This window comes from Saimiri boliviensis, chromosome 1 (genome assembly GCF_048565385.1).
Source record: "Saimiri boliviensis isolate mSaiBol1 chromosome 1, mSaiBol1.pri, whole genome shotgun sequence".
Lineage (NCBI taxonomy): Eukaryota > Metazoa > Chordata > Mammalia > Primates > Cebidae > Saimiri > Saimiri boliviensis.
The window spans coordinates 28,510,997-28,526,933 of NC_133449.1; the positions used below are offsets into that span (position 1 = coordinate 28,510,997).

Sequence of the window (15,937 nt, forward strand, 5' to 3'; positions counted from 1 at the left end):
GACGAGTCTCTGGGAGCGCGGCGCGGCTGGCGGAGCGAGCAGGCTGCTGGACGCGGGGGAGCGGCCTCCGGGAGTGCGGTCGGGGGAGATCGGGGGAGAGGGGACCGTCCCCGCGTACCCTTGGGGGCCAGGTGCGCCGGCTGGAGGCTTTGCGGAGCGGGTCTGCGGGAGAGCCTTTTGGAAAGGCCGCCGGGCTCTGCGCGTCGTCGTGCTCGCCTCCGGTGACCCCTCCGAGGTGGGAGAGAGGATGCCTGCCGCCGGGCTTTGTGTCGGTGGAATCTGTTTCTTCCCTGTTCTCTTTGTGCGTTGCCCTTGGCTGCCTCCGTTTGCCGTTTCGGGAGTGAATTTTATATATATGTATATATAAACCTGTCATTAATAGGACTGCTTCGTCTGCTCTGCATTTTTACACGATGCTACAGAATGGATTCTTCTTAAAGAGAGGATAAAATTAGCGGGAATTTTTTCCGCCATTTGTTACTTGGCCTAAAAAAAATTTGTAAGACAAAATATGTGATCAGGTTGAAGATGCACGTAAGACAGGAGAAGTATGGAGATGCGTTTGCTGAAGGCTTTTGCGTTTGATTTGAGCAGAGCTTAATTTCTGCACAAACTTAGTGAAGACCTATTTTTAAAGCCTGTCTTATGTTCAAAAGGTATTTGCAAGTCTACGCAGCATTTGAACTTTCTGGGCCCTAGTGTTTTGATTGAATAGTTTTATGCTGGTGGGAAGGTAAGGGGGAAAAACGAAGAGGTGGACTAGCCAGGAGTTACATGTTACTGATTCATTGCAGGATATTATTCAAAGTTAAATGCAGTCTTCTGCCAAACAGTTCCTCTACCCTAAAATTTGCGTTATCACTAATTGTTTTGTGAGTGTGTAGAAAAGCCTTTAAACCTTTTTCAGCAATTTGGAGGCCTCTGTTCGCTGCCGTCCAAGGATTGCATATATACTGTTTGCTTTCAAATTACCTTAAGATAATTGCTGCGGTGAAGCAAAATGTACTTATAATTGGAAAATCATCAAAGAAGATTGTGATGGGGAAGGGTTATTTCCTTTTTTTTCCAACGAATGTGTTGGTATCTAAGACACAAGTTTTTTGAGTACTGGTTGTGTAACTCGGGTATATTTGCTCCAGATGTGAAGGCCATCCAGCAGTCTTAAGACTGAAGCAAAAGTTTTACCAGGAACTCTTATTTACCTTTTCCTTTACTATCAAGTTATTCCTGGGAGGCCCCCTGGTGCCTGCAGTCAGTGTTGACTACCTAAGACTTTGTGAACAGATGTGAACATCTTGCTGGTTCTTTGAGAAATTTGCTTTGAAAAAATTTGTATTTTGTAATAACTGTTCTATGAGGGAAATACAGTTAATTTAAAAATGTGTATGTCTTATTTACATTTGGGGACGAATAGGCCTACTTTTTTTTTTTTTTTTTTTTTTTTTTTTGAGACGGAGTCTCCTTCTGTGGCCCAGGCTGGAGTGCTTTGTCGCCTCTGCTGGAGTGCAGTGGCACGATGTCGGCTCACTGCAGCCTCTGCCTCCTGGGTTCGAGCACTTCTTCCACCTCAGCCTCCCTAGTAGCTGGGATTACAGGTACCCCACCGTCATGCCCGGTTAAATTTTTTTGTATTTTTGTAGAGACAGGGTTTCACCATTTTGGCCAGGCTGGTCTTGAACTCCTGACCTCGTGAGCCACCGCACCCGTGCCATTTTTGTATGTTTTAAACTTTGCTTGTAAATTTAAATATTTTAAAAATGTTTGTATCTCAACTTCTTTATATTTTATTTAATTTTCCATGTATTTATAGGCATTAAACAGATTTTTGTTTTAAAATGTTTATATTCTCTTAAGAGTTAGATGCACCTTTTATGATTATAGGTATTTCAGAAACTTCATGAGTGAGTTGTGCAAGGTTACTGTAAAAAAAGACACTGGGAAAAATAGCCTAAGGGATTCCATTTGTTTTTGTGAATTCAAATTGAATACTTGGTTTTGTACAATGTTTTTTCCATTTTAGGGGGTAAGAATTGTAGTCCAGACATAGTTCTCCCTTAATTTAGCAAGCGTTAACATGTTGACCACCTCCTTACCAGGCAGCAGGAATCCAAAGATAAGACACAGTCTCTTCACTCAAGGAGCTCCCAGTCTAAACAAGTGACTTTCAGGCTTTTTCAGCCTCCTCTCTGTCCTTTGCTGATCCCAGGACAGAGAGTAGTATTCTATCAGTAGAGTTTCGTTATTTCTACATCCTACGGAAGCATATTTCGTTTGACAGTGCCCCCCCAGGGATTCTTAAATATTCTAGGTTTTTCACCTCCTTCCCAAATCTAGACCTGTTGAAAGACTTGTCCAAACAGACTTGAATTTTCTAGTAAATAATTATTTTTATTGATTGGCAGTAGCTTTGAAGGTAAAATAATAATAATTTTTAATCTTTAAAAAAAAATGGTCCCCCTGGATTTTCAATGATGTTACATGTGAGTTAATAGTATTTTGTAAAGCTGCCTAGCAAGAATAACTATGGTTAGTGTTTTGTTTTTAGTGTCAAATGAAAGTATAAGTAAAAATTTGGCAGGAATTTCTTCTGCATTAGGGGAAAACATTCAGCAGGGCCTGATCTCAATGCTGATGGTGGCCCCACAACATATTGCCGATTGTTTTTTCTTTTTTACTATATTAAATCACCGATTAGCTACATACACTTTTGGTGACTACTTTTTACGAGTTGCTTTTTGTTTTTCTTTTTTAGGTGGGCATATTATTGATACAACTTTTTTTTTTTTTTTTTTTGAGATGGAATTTCAAAAAAAATTCCTGGACCTGGGTGACTCGTCACCCAGGCTGGAGTGCAGTGGGGTGATCTTGGCTTACTGCAGCCTCCGCCTCCCGGGTCCAAGCGATTCTCCTGCCTCAGCTGCCCCAGTAGCTGGGACTACAGTTGCAGGCTGCCACGCCTGGCTAGTTTTCTATTTTTAGTAGAGAAGGGGTTTTACCATGCTGGCCAGGCTGGTCTTGAACTCCTGACCTCAAGTGATCCACCCACCTTGGCGTCCAAAACTGCTGGAATTACAGGCATGAGCCACCTCGCCCAACCTTGGTATTTTCAAAGAGCCTTAAGGACATATTAATACATGTATGACACTTAATGTAAAACAGAAATATTGATTGTATTATTTGGATGGTGCATATTCTTTTGATATATTTTCTTGGATTAAGTTTTGCTTAGAACTAGAAACCATAGACTTCTGCTTTATCCCCTGTAGTGACTCTGTTGGCCACATTCTTGTGGCTTATCAGTGTTTTGATCATTTAAATTGAAGCTAGTTGTGTGAGTATCCTGGAAAATCCAGTAAAAGCTTCTAGATGAGTGGTTCTCAGAGGAGTTAAGGGGATGTAATGGGAGTATAGCAGAATCACCTGGGGAACTTCAAACTCTAAGTGCTAAGTTTATTTTGGAGGAAGTGAAGTGGAATGATTAGAATCTAATGGATTGGGGAGGTTAGTATGGAAAACTGCTGCAGGGTGAATAAGATAGTGCCAGCTCTGTTCTCAACCACAGTCTTGATCCAGGTATTTAAAAACTGGGATGTACCAGTTGATTCATGTCTATTATTATGTATCATGTATGTGGTAATATGAAACTGTGTTTAGAATTTGCTTTCTGATTATGAAAGGACAGCATTCTTACTGTAGGAGACTTGTAAAATAGAGTTTAAAAGAAAAAAAAAGTCCCTTGTAATTCCACAGTCCAGAGATAACCCTTGTTGAAATTTTGATATATTTTTGTTTAAAGTATACTTAACATACTTTAATGTAAAATTCACATACTTGACATCATTAGAATATTATTTACGTAGCTTTATGAGTTAGTTTTTTCGTGTAGTATTACATCATGAACATTTTCCCTTGTCATTGAAATGTCTTCAGAAATACCCAAAAGCCGATTTGCTGTGTGATAGAAAAGTTTTTCTTCAAGTATTTAACATATTACCACAAAGCTGAACTAGACTCTTACAATATGAGTTGTGGAATATTAGCATTGTGTAAAGTTCTGTAGCAAAATGTGATTGTGTTATATTTTTGGCCCACTTTTATGAAAATCTTGAGATGTGTTTGTACCTGTTTTTTTTTTTTTTCATTCATTTTTCACTTAACTTTGACCTGTCAGATGTCAGAACTGTGACACTGCTGTGATCTTTTAGTGTCGATACTTCCCTTTTCTTATGAAACATGTATAGTACTCTTAAGAGTTAGTTAGACTGATAGACTGCGCTTTTAAGTTTTCCTTTTCAAGACAGGCTGAAATGCAGTGGCTTAACCATGGCTCACTGCAGCCTTGACCTCCTGGTCTCAAGCGATACTCCTGCCTCAGCCTCCCCAGTAGCTGGGACAACAGGCATGTGCCACCTCGCCTGGGTAATTTTTTTTTTTTTTTAATTTTGGTAGAGATGGGATTTCCCTATGTTGGTTGCCTAGGCTGGTCTTGAGCTTCCGTGCTTAAGCAATCCTTCAGCCTTGGCCTCCCAAAGTGTTGGGATTACAGGTGCAAGCTGCCACTCCCAACTTTTAGTGTCGTTTTGAAGGTTGAAAAATAAATGCATGGATTTGAAAAGGGAAATAGGTTAATGAAAGCACATTAAAGCCCTCCGTTTTGACACTATAGCTTTATCCAGATGTGATTCACGTACCAGTTTGCCTGTTTATATGATTTTTAGTATATCACAGAATTGTGCAGCCATCACCAAAGTGAACTTTATAATGTTTTCACACACACACACACACCCCCCCCCCAAAAAACGCTCTTCCCAGTAACAGACACTTCTCATTTCTCTCCATTCTTTCCTGGCCCCCACCTATCTACTTTTTTTTTGGTCTCTTAGATTGACCTATTCTAGACATTTCATACAAATGAAGTCATACAATATGTTGTCTTTTGTGACTGGTTTCTTTTAATGTTTGTAATATTCATCTTTGTTGTAGTGTATGTCAGTACTTTATTCTTTTTATGGCTGAATAATATTCTGTTGTAAGTATATGCCACATTTTAAATCCATTCATCAGTTGATGGACATTTGAGTTGTTTTATTCTTTTGCTGCTGTAAATACTTGTAGTGCTGCTGTCAACATTTGTGTACAAGTTTTTTTTTTGTGTGTGTGTGGGCTTATGCTTTCAGTTCCCTTGGGTATGTAGCTGGGAGTGAAATTTCTAGGTCACGTGGTAACCCTATGTTTAACATTTTGAGGAACTACCAGATTGTTTAAGGCCTCTTTACTGTTAATTCTGACCCAGCAGTCTAAAGGTTAGGCAGTTTGAAGGAAGTGCCAGTTGTTCCTGACAACTTCGAGTTGTACGGGAAGTGTTTTGTGTGGCTCCACAGCTAGACTTGATAGGAAAAAAAAGCATGTTGGGGAATGGGGGAAATCACTTAAGGAATATTTTCTCTCTCCTCTTGATTCTGCTGGATGAGATACTAGAAGAGACATAAAGGTCGTGACATATTTTTTAACTGATTCAGAGATTACTGAGATTTGTTTTCTCTGAATTAGTTCAGCAAGTAAGGGAGACTGTTTGAAGAAGTAGTCCAGAGGTGTTTTTATTTTGCTATCTAAATGCAGACCTGGAGGTTTTTCTGGTAAATATCTAAATCCAAGATAAAGATTCATTGGGATTTATACATTATTTAAATTGTATCTAGAGATAGAGTTATGTTAAGATTCAGGATTAGTGGGGAAGGTGGTTGCATCTAGTAGGGCTTTTTCTTTCTTATTCTCCACATTTCTTATTTTTAAAAGAGTGTACATTCCAATGGCATGCATTTTTAACCTGTTTTTTATTTTTGGAGGCAGGGTCTGACTCTGTCACCAGGTTGTAGTGCAGTGTCATGAACACGGCTCACTTGCAGCCCCAACCTTCTAGGCTCATGTGATCCGTCTACCTCATCCTCCTAAGTAGCTGGGACCACAGGCATGTACCACTAATTAAAAAAAAAAAAAAAATTGGTAGGCACAGAATCTCACTTTGTTGCCCAGGCTGATCTCAAACTCCTGGGCTCAAGCAGTCCTCCCACCTTGGCTCCCATAGTTCTGGAATTACAGGCACCCAGCTCCATTTTCAAACATTTCTAACAAAAGTAAAATAATGCAGGTATGAAGGAATGTTAAGGTATTTAGAATTATTTACTAAAATTGTTATGTATTTCTAAAAGGTTATTCTGGAATCTTGGTAGCATATAGGGAGGCAAGGGCAAGAAATGGTTTGCAAATGTCAATAGATTTAGCAGTGGTGTGGTAGATGGGGATTGCCAGTCGAGTCTTCTAGGATTTGTGATTGGATACAAATTTATGCCCTTAGGTAGCAGCCACTGCTTCCAGCAGCTTTAAATAGCCATTTCAAGGCTTATTCAAGTATAAATAACCAGTAGCCGGTTTTTTCCTGGTTTAATACAGGAAGTCAGTACTTGGTATTTGTCATACGGTAGGAAAAAGTTGTCCTTTATTCTGCCTCTGTACTCTTCACATGTAGAGCACAGTGATTTATGAGAGTATGTATAACCTTCGTGAAAATCACTGGCCCCAGAACCCTCCCTTCCCAAATTTACCTGCATCTGTGCAAAGACAAGTGGAGATACTGATGCTATGTGCACATCTTTGGTTTTTTATGCATGCCCACACTTGCATAATTGGGAGGTTTTAACGTAGCATATTTCACCATAAAGGAATTTTATTCCAAGAATGTTAATCAGAATATCCCTGAGTAACAGAAGTTCCTGTCTGGTCAGTTACAAGGTGACCAAAACACTTTCTTGCTTTGAGTATAGTCATATGCTGCATCAAATGATGTTTTGGTCAACAGTGGACTTCATGTAAGATAGTGGTCCTGTAAAATTATAATGGAACTGAAACATTCCTGTCACTTAGTGACATCATAGTCATAATGTCATAGTGCAACACATTACTCATGTTTTGGTAACGCTGGTGTAAACTTATTGCACTGCTAGTTGTGTAGAAGTATAACACAGGCCAGGCACAGTGGCTCACGCCTGTAATCCCAGCATTTTGGGAGGCCAGGCCAGGCAGATCACTTGAGGTCAGGAGTTCGAGACCAGCCTGGCCAACATGGTAAACTAAAAATACAAAAATAGCTGAGCTTGGTGGCATATGTCTATAATCCCAGCTACTTAGGAGGCTGAGGCAGAAGAATCACTTGAACCTGGGAGGTTGCAGTGAGCTGAGATTGCACCACTGCTCTCCAGTCTGAGTGACAGAGCAAGACTCCATCTCAAAAAAAAAAAAAAGTATGACACACAATTATATACAGGACATAAAACTTGTTAGTGATAATAAACAGCTGTGTTGTGTATTTACTATATAGTAATAAACAGCTATGTTGTGTATTTACTACATATTTTTTAACTCATTGGAATGTAGTCTTATTTTTAAAAACTAATTAACTTAAAACTGCCTCAGGCAGGTCCTTCAGGTGGCATTCCAGAAAAAAAAGTGTTGGTATACTGGGAGATGATGGATCCATGCATGTTACTGCCCCTGAAGACCTTCCAGTAAAGATGTGGAGGTAAAAGATAGTCATATTGATGATCCTGACTGTGTAGGCCTAGGCTAATATGTATGTGTCTGTCTTTTTGTTTTTTTTTAACAGAAAAAAAGTTTAAAAGTAAAAAATATTTTTAAAAATAGGAAAAGGCTTATTGGGTAAGGGTAGAAAGAAATTTTTTTTTGTACAGCTGTATGTCTTTGTTTTTTAAGCCAATTGTTATTATAAAAGTCAAAACATTTAAAAAATTTTTAAGTTTATGAAGTAGAAGTTAGTAAGCAAAGGTTGATTTACTATTGAAAGAAAAATATTTTTATCTTTATTACTGTATGTATACTGTACCTTTTCTATGTTTAGACACACAAGCACCCATTGTGTTACAGTAGCCTACAGTATTCAGTACAGTAACATACTGTGCACCATGCTTTTAGCCTAAGAGCAATAGACCATACCATCTAAGTTTGTGTAAGTCCAGTCTATGATGTTTGCACAACAGCAAAATCACCTAACCCTGCATCTCTCAGGAAGTGTATCCTTTTGATGCATGACTGTACTTGGTCTGACACCATTTTAACCTTCCCCCTAATGCTACCTCTCATTCCCCAGATTTGGAGAAATCAAAAGCTAACTTAGGTTAGGGATATCGGATATTACATAGCTTTCACTAATGTCATATCTAACAATTGTAATAGCTTATTTTAAAACTTTTCATAGTAAATCAAGAAGGAATCTTTATAGGTACTTGTGTGTTTCATCTATATGGTTTGAATTGAGCCTTTTATTTGAATTAAAGACCAGACTTTTTTTCTGGAGACAGAGTCTCGCAGTGACACAATCTTGGCTCACTCAGCCTCTGCCCCTTGAGTTCCAGCGATTCTCCTGCCTCAGCATCCTGAGTAGCTGGGATTAACAGGTGCACCCCACCATGCCTGGCTGATTTTTGTATTTTTAGTAAAGGCAGGGTTTCACCATGTTGGCCAGGCTGGTCTCAAACTCCTGACCTCAGGTGATCCACCTGTAGAGACAGGGTTTCACCATGTTGACGAGAATGGTCCCACACTCTTAACCTCTGCCTCAGCCTCCCAGAGTGCTGGGATTATATGCGTGAGCCACCGCTCCTGGCCAAGACCAGACTTCTGAGGGAGAAACTTGCAAACCTGTCAGTGAGAAAGAGTGAGGTCTGATTTTAGATAATAGCAGAAAGGGATAGCTTTGTGAATTTCAGACCCCTAACTACTAGAATTATGTAAAACCTGAATGATAATCAGATGTTTACTCAGTTAAGTGTTTACTCAAGAAATATTAGTAAGTTTGATACATTGTGATGCCATCTTATATAATGATTAAGGACACAGATTCTGGGTGTATTTCAGCTTTGCCCCAGTTTCTTCTTCATATGTGATAGTAAGTGCCTTCAAACAATTCTTGGCACATTAAAGGTCAGAAAATGTTAGCCATCATTGTTGCTTAGTACAAACCTGAGCTAGGAAATATGTAAGAGAGAGCTCTTTGTGCCACTGAGCCCTGGAACTTACCCATACTAATTTTGAGAAGGCTTATAAGTATGTAAGTGTATATAACAACCCCTTCATTCCCCTCATCCAGAGGTTATAATCTGGTTTGACATACAGTGCTGAGAGGGAAAGGTATTTCTAGGTAGGATAAAATGGTAAAAAGTGATTTTAGTGCTGTTGTATCTTGCTTTTGGCTAGGAACTATAGGACAGTGTATCTTATACTTTTGAGTCTTGAAACCCGCTTACACTCAGATTCTCCACATATATAAAGAATTGAAAACGAACTTTTATTTATGTGAGGTATTTAATAATATTGCATTAGAAGTTAAAACTGAGCATTTTAAAATGTTTGTTTTCAGCTGGGCTTGGTGGCTCACAGCTGTAATCCCAGCACTTTGGCAGGCTGAGGCAGGTGGATTACTTGAAGCCAGGAGTTCGAGACTGGCCTGGGCAACATGGTGAAACCCCATCTCTACTAAAAATATAAAAACAGTTAGCTGGGCATGGTGTCACATGCTTCTATTCCCAGCTGCTCTGGAGGCTGAGGCACAAGAATTGCTTGAACCCAGGAAGCAGAGGTTGCATTGAGCAGCGAGTGCACCACTACACTTCAGGCAACAGAGCGAGACTCGGTCTCAAAATAAATAAATAAATAAATAAAATTTCATTTCTTTATTTAAAGTAGCAACCTACTACATTTTAGCATAAATGTTTTTTGTGAAAATAACTTTTCTGAAGCAAAAATATGAGAAGAGTGCCACCATTTTACATAAATTTGATGTCTTTTTAACAAGACAGGTGAATTCGCATCTCTGTTTTGTTTCTGTCTGGTTTTGACACATTGCTTTGGCTGAATATAAAGAAAATCTGTATTTCTACAGATATGTATTTAGAAAATGGAGGAGTATTTTAATAGTTTTTTTAGATAATTGTGTGTATTCTCTGTTGTTTACACTAAAAATCAGCAAGTGGTGGTTTTTTAAAGGTTAATTTTAAAAGAGATGTGGAATCTGAAATTATATCCATGAATTTTTTTTTGGTCTCACATTAAAATCCATTTATCTTTCTTGTACTTTAAATGGCTCTTACGCATGACTTTATAATATGTGTTGTTCATTTGGATAATACTGATTCAGCTGAATTATACAGCTGTCCAGATGTTGAAACAGCTTATTATGTAATACAGTATCCAGAGATGACATTTGTTAATGTTACAAGATCTCATCAGAAGAGTCCTTAATTATGGAGAAGCTGTCAGATTCATGGTGCTGATTACAAGGTTTCTAGAATTTTAGTTTGTAGCTTAAAAGCTTGAATTCTGTCATTGGCAACAAGTACTGTCAGTTGTTTTCCTTGAAATGACAGGCACACTTTGCTCATTTTCGGGAGTATCTGTTAAATACCTAAGTCTGAATAATCATAGTTTGTCAGTCGTACTTCCCAGTAAAAGTATTTAGTGAAAAAAAGTGTCTAGGTCAGCTTGGAACTAAACAGTCACGGGAGTGCCTTCCTTTGCGACAACCATTGTACTTTGGGATGCAGCAGGAGTGCTTTATGGGCATTTTCCATTTTATCATATAGATTATTGAAGAGATGTATTCAAAGATTGAAGTTCCATAAAATTGATCGTTTTTACTGCTTTGCCAAAGGGCATAAATGAAGCTGCCTTTTTTGTGTTTCACTGCATGTATGTTTCATTGAACAACTCAGTGACCACCAGTGGGGTTTGGTGCCACTGACTTGATATGTATTGAGACACTAACAATTTTACCCATCCTTGCTTTTGTACTATCAAAGTAGATGTCAGTGCAATGAAAAAAAAGTCCTTTATTCCTGAAATGTCTAGCTCTCACCTATTTATGTCACTTTTCTTCTTCACTCTTTTTTCATTATACTTGCTATTTGTTTACCAGTGTACTTGAAATGAATTTTGACTTAATGCTTTTTGAATTCATGAAAGCCATGGGCCGCCTCAGAAAAATATTTTTGTATATACGCAATATTACGATTTGTGGTATTATACAGAGCTGCTAAAGGCCATTTTGGGCTCTGAGTCCACATTAATTATTATTATTATTATTATTATTATTTTGAGATGGAGTCTCACTCTGTCACCCAGGCTGGAGTGCAGTGGCATGATCTCAGCTCACTGCAGCCTTCACCTCCTGGGTTTAAGCAATTCTCCTGCCTCAGCCTCCTGAGAAGCTGGGATTACAGGTGTGCACCACCATGTAGCTAATTTTTGTATTTTTAGTAGAGACGGGGTTTCACCATGTTCGTCAGGCTGGACTTGAACTCCCGACCTTGAGATCTGCTGACCTCGGCCTCCCAAAGTGCTGGGATTATAGGCATGAGCCACCGTGTCCAGCTCACATTAATTATTCTTAACAGTCAGGCCTAAGATGAGAAGCAGGTATTGGCAGCTGCCTAATTCACTTAAAACCAAAACTCCACATTTTAGCCAGTTGTAGAATTTTAATTTTTCTGCCTTTATGTTGCTTAAAAGTAGGCTTTTGTGCTCAGTGTGGAGAAAATGCTAGGGAAAATTAGGATGTCGAGATTTAACTGCCATTAATTAGTATGTAATCTTGGGGGTGGGGGTTGAGTGAGAGTTAGAATACCAGTGGTCAGTGAAGATTACTAAGATTTTATGAGGCCGAGGCAGATGGATCCCTTGAGGTTAGGTATTCGAGACCTAACCTCAGGGATCCTACCAGGCTGGGCAGCATGGTAAAACTGTGTCTCTAATAAAAATACAAAAAAAAAAAAAAAAAAAAATAGCTAGGCATGGTGGTGCACACCTGTAATCCCACCTACCTAATAGGTTAAGGCAGGAGATTCACTTGAAGCCAGGAGGTGGAGGTTTCCGTGAGCCAAGATCATGCCATCGCATTCCAGCCTGGCCGACAGAGTGAGATCCTGTCTCCAAAAAAAAAAAAAAAAATTCATGAGACACCAGGTGTTGGAATTAGTGCTTTTTTCTTGCCATCCTGTTTTAAAGAAGGCAGTTATAAGTAAGAACTTGCTGGAGAAAGTAGCAGAAGTTTAGTGAAAAATAAAATTTAGTATTCACACAACACACAGTCACGTGTATCACATACCCTTGGATATGTGCATTGAAAAGACAAACCTGCATTGGAAAAACTTTTACACTGATGCAAAATGTGAAATATAATGGTTGAGTAAAGAACAGAATTCTTTTGGGAGAGGATACACATTTTACTTAATTGAAATTCAAAGTTAATGTTCTTTGTCATCAGAATTGATTGCAAGTGGGCATCTCTTGATTCTGATCTGTAGTGAGATTCTATGTATTTCATCGTAGAAGATGTCTTTTCATTGCTTGGATATTCATTGCTTGGAAAGCATTTATAGAATTCTCCTGATATTTGCCTTTTAGCATGTCATTACATTGCAGATTAATCACTTCCAATAGAGGGTTAGATGGAAGCTCCTCAGCTGCATAGTTAAATGGATTTTGATATATGGAAATTTTTTTTGCACTTGAGTCAAGATTTGAAGAAAGCTAGATTGAGTTTGAAAAATATGTCTGCTTCAAAATTGTGTGGGAATGAAGATCTCACTTGTTTTAACTTGACGGCGTGAGTTATGTATAAAGCAGCTTGCTGACCAGGTACAGTGGCTCGCACCTTTAATCCCAGCACTTTGGGAGGCCAAGGCAGGAGCATCAGTTGTGCTAAGGAGTTTGAGACCTGCCTGGGCCACATAGAGAGATGTCTTTACAAACAAATTAAATTAGCCAGGCGTGGTAGCACATGGGTCACTTGGAAACTTCAATTGCAGACTCATTTTTATTTTTGTGAAGAAATTCTGCTGTGTTGAGATTTCATTTTAATTTTTTAAAAACTTTTCCTCACCATTGCTTTACTATGAATTGGGATTGCTGTGATGAGTGCTTAATCTGGTAACATCAGTATATATTTTGGGTTTTTTTTGTTTGTTTGTTTGTTTGTTTTTTAGCACAGCTACATAATGACCACAATGCCTTAGCACCCAATTAAATAAAATAATCCACCCTTTATTGTGTCTTAAAAACACAACATTCAGAGTCCACTTTTCTTGCTTTTGACATAATGAGAATGCACTGGTAATAAAAGTAAATAAACTGCTGCAGTACAGCAATAATCGTGACGCTGCCGGGTTGTAACTGCATCTCTATAATTTGTGCTGCACCAAAAAGCAGTATGAAGTGATGAGAGTACCGTATGTAGTCTATCACACATGCTCAGCTCTGCCATTGTAGCATGAGTGTCCAGTGATAAATAAGTGACTATGCTCCAGTAAAACTTTATGGCCACTAAAATATGAGTTTCATGTAATTTTTATATGTCAAAAAGGATTCTTTTGTTTTACTTTTTTTCAATCATTTAAAAAACTGTAAAAAATTATTAGGCCACATGCCATCCAAACACTGGCATTGGGCTAGATTTGACCCTTTGGCCTTACTTTGCTGAATACTGGTGTAATATTTCTGCCTTTCTTGATGTAAACATGATTGTAGAAAGATAACCTTACTGGTAGTCAGGAAACCTTGGTGCTCCCACCAAAGTTCTGTGACTGATTAAGTCATGTGAAATAAATTGGGGTTAGGAGCCATGGTGTCTAGTCCTTGACAAGTCATTCCTCAAATTTTTTAATGTAATCTGAATTTCTAGTGTATTTTTGTGTGCCTCTCAGCAGCCATTGATTGCATTGTCAAAGAGGCAACCAACACAGAAAATTGTTGAGGAGGTTTGACCTTTGACAGAAGGGAAGCATAAAGTTTGAGTCACCCTGGCTTTTTCCTTGAAGGCATTTCCTAGTTGTGTCATAAGGGAAATAGATCCCAAACAAAAAGTCCTTGACAGACTTTAGAGGTACACATACGCAAAAGAAGAAACACAGCAGAAAACAGTAGCTAAGAAGCTATCTGAGCAGACATTTCCGTATCTATCTAGTGCAAGAGAAGCAAAAATGGAAGTTCAGATCCTTCCTGCCACGTTAGAGGGGCCATATTCCACCCTGAGTTTTCCATTGTGATGCCATCATGACCACTCCTAAGACTGAAGACAGAACTAAAACAAACCAGACCTCAGGAAAATGTGTTACTGCTGTGCTGCTGCTAAAAGGAAACAACCTTCTTTGGGGGAAGGTGTTATCTAAAACTTGACAGTTTTTTGTCCATAATTCGGGATTTCATTCAGTAAAATAGGATATGCTATTTTGGACAAGTTAATGAAACTGAATTGACCAAAAACCAAATAGAAATGAGTTCAGTAGAAGTTATCTAGTGCTGACGGGGGGCGGGGGGGGGGTGCGGAATACAGAAGAGAGCATGAGAGACTAATGCATTGCTGATAGACAGTGGAAAGGTCTATCATGTATAAGAATCCCAGAAAGAGAGGAGATAGATAATACAATGGGATAGAAATACTGACTAATAGTTATCCAAAACAGAGAAAGATACCAAAGCACAGATTGACGAAGCTGTATGATTCCAAGCAGAATAAATACAAAGAAAACCATATTGAACATAATTGCTAAAAATCCAAGAGAAAGAGAAAATCTTAAAATCTGCCAGAATAAGAAAGTCGTTAGCTTCAGGGAACAATAATAAGAATGATGGCTGATCTATCACCTGAAACTTTGGAAGACGAGAAAATAGAATGGCATTCTCTTCAAAGCACTGAAAGAAAAAAAAAATGACAACCTAGAATCCCTCCCTTCCTTCCATTCTTTTGTCCTTCCGTCCCTCTGGCTTTCTGTCCTTGCTTTCACGGAGTTTCACTCTTGCTGCCCAGGCTGGAGTGTAATGGCGCGATCTCTGCTCACTGCAACTTCCACCTCCCGGGTTCAAGCGATTCTCCTGCCTCAGCCTCCCGAGTAGCTGGGATCACAGGCATGCACCACCACGCCCCACAAATTTTTTGTATTTTTAGTAGAGACGGGGTTTCTCCGTGTTGTTCAGGCTGGTGTAGAATTCTAAGTCTAGTGAGTATATCCTTCCATAGGAAAGTAAAATAAAGACAAACTGTAGCTGAGAAAATATATTGCTGATAAGCTGGCACTAGAAAATAGTAAAGCAAGTTCTTCATGTTGAAAGAAAAGAACGGATAAAAGCAAAGAACTGCAGGCAGAAATGAACAATAGTAAAGATAAATGTTAATAGATACAAATTAAATTCTGACTGTTTAATAATTGTGGCTTGTGGGATTTAAAATATGTGGAAACAAAAATATGACAACTGTAGAACAAAAGGCTGGAGGATAATAATCAGTCGAAAGTGGGTTTGTAATCTGTAGAGCAACCTCTAAATGAAAAAAGAATATATCACTAAAAGGTAATAGAGGAGAAAAATGGAATAGTAAAAAAAATAATTGATTACTCCACAGAAATTCGGGGAAAGAGGAAGGAATGAAGAACAAATGGGACAAACAGAACAAATGGCAGAATGGTAGACTTAAAGCCAACTTAATCAATGATTATATTAAATGTGAAAGGAGCAGACATTGAAATTAATGCAAAGCTCAGAAGACCTAACTATTACAGATACTGTTTACAAGGGATGTGTTTTAAATCTAAGGACACAAATGAGGAAATTTTAAAAGGGGGTAAGGGGGAGAAGTTATCATGCACGCCATTAAGCAAATGAAATCTGACTTGGCTGTATTTATGCTGGAAAAAGCTCTACAACCAGAAATAACACTAGAGGTAAAGAAGGTCATTGTATAAGGCTAAAAGGATAGATTTAATGGGAAAATATCTTAAATTTGTATGTATCTAATAAAATAGGTCTAAAACAAAAAGGAAAGGTTGACAGGTATTATAAAAAGTTTAAAAATAAGACAAAACCACAGCCATAGTAG

At 38.5% G+C, this 15,937-nt stretch overlaps 1 protein-coding gene across 1 annotated transcript in view; it reads left to right on the forward strand.

Moving 5' to 3' along the window:
- The window catches only part of PPP1CB (protein phosphatase 1 catalytic subunit beta), a 50,082-nt gene that overhangs the window by 679 nt on the left and 33,466 nt on the right, over positions 1–15,937 (forward strand). The gene's annotated exons all lie outside the window — the stretch shown is intronic.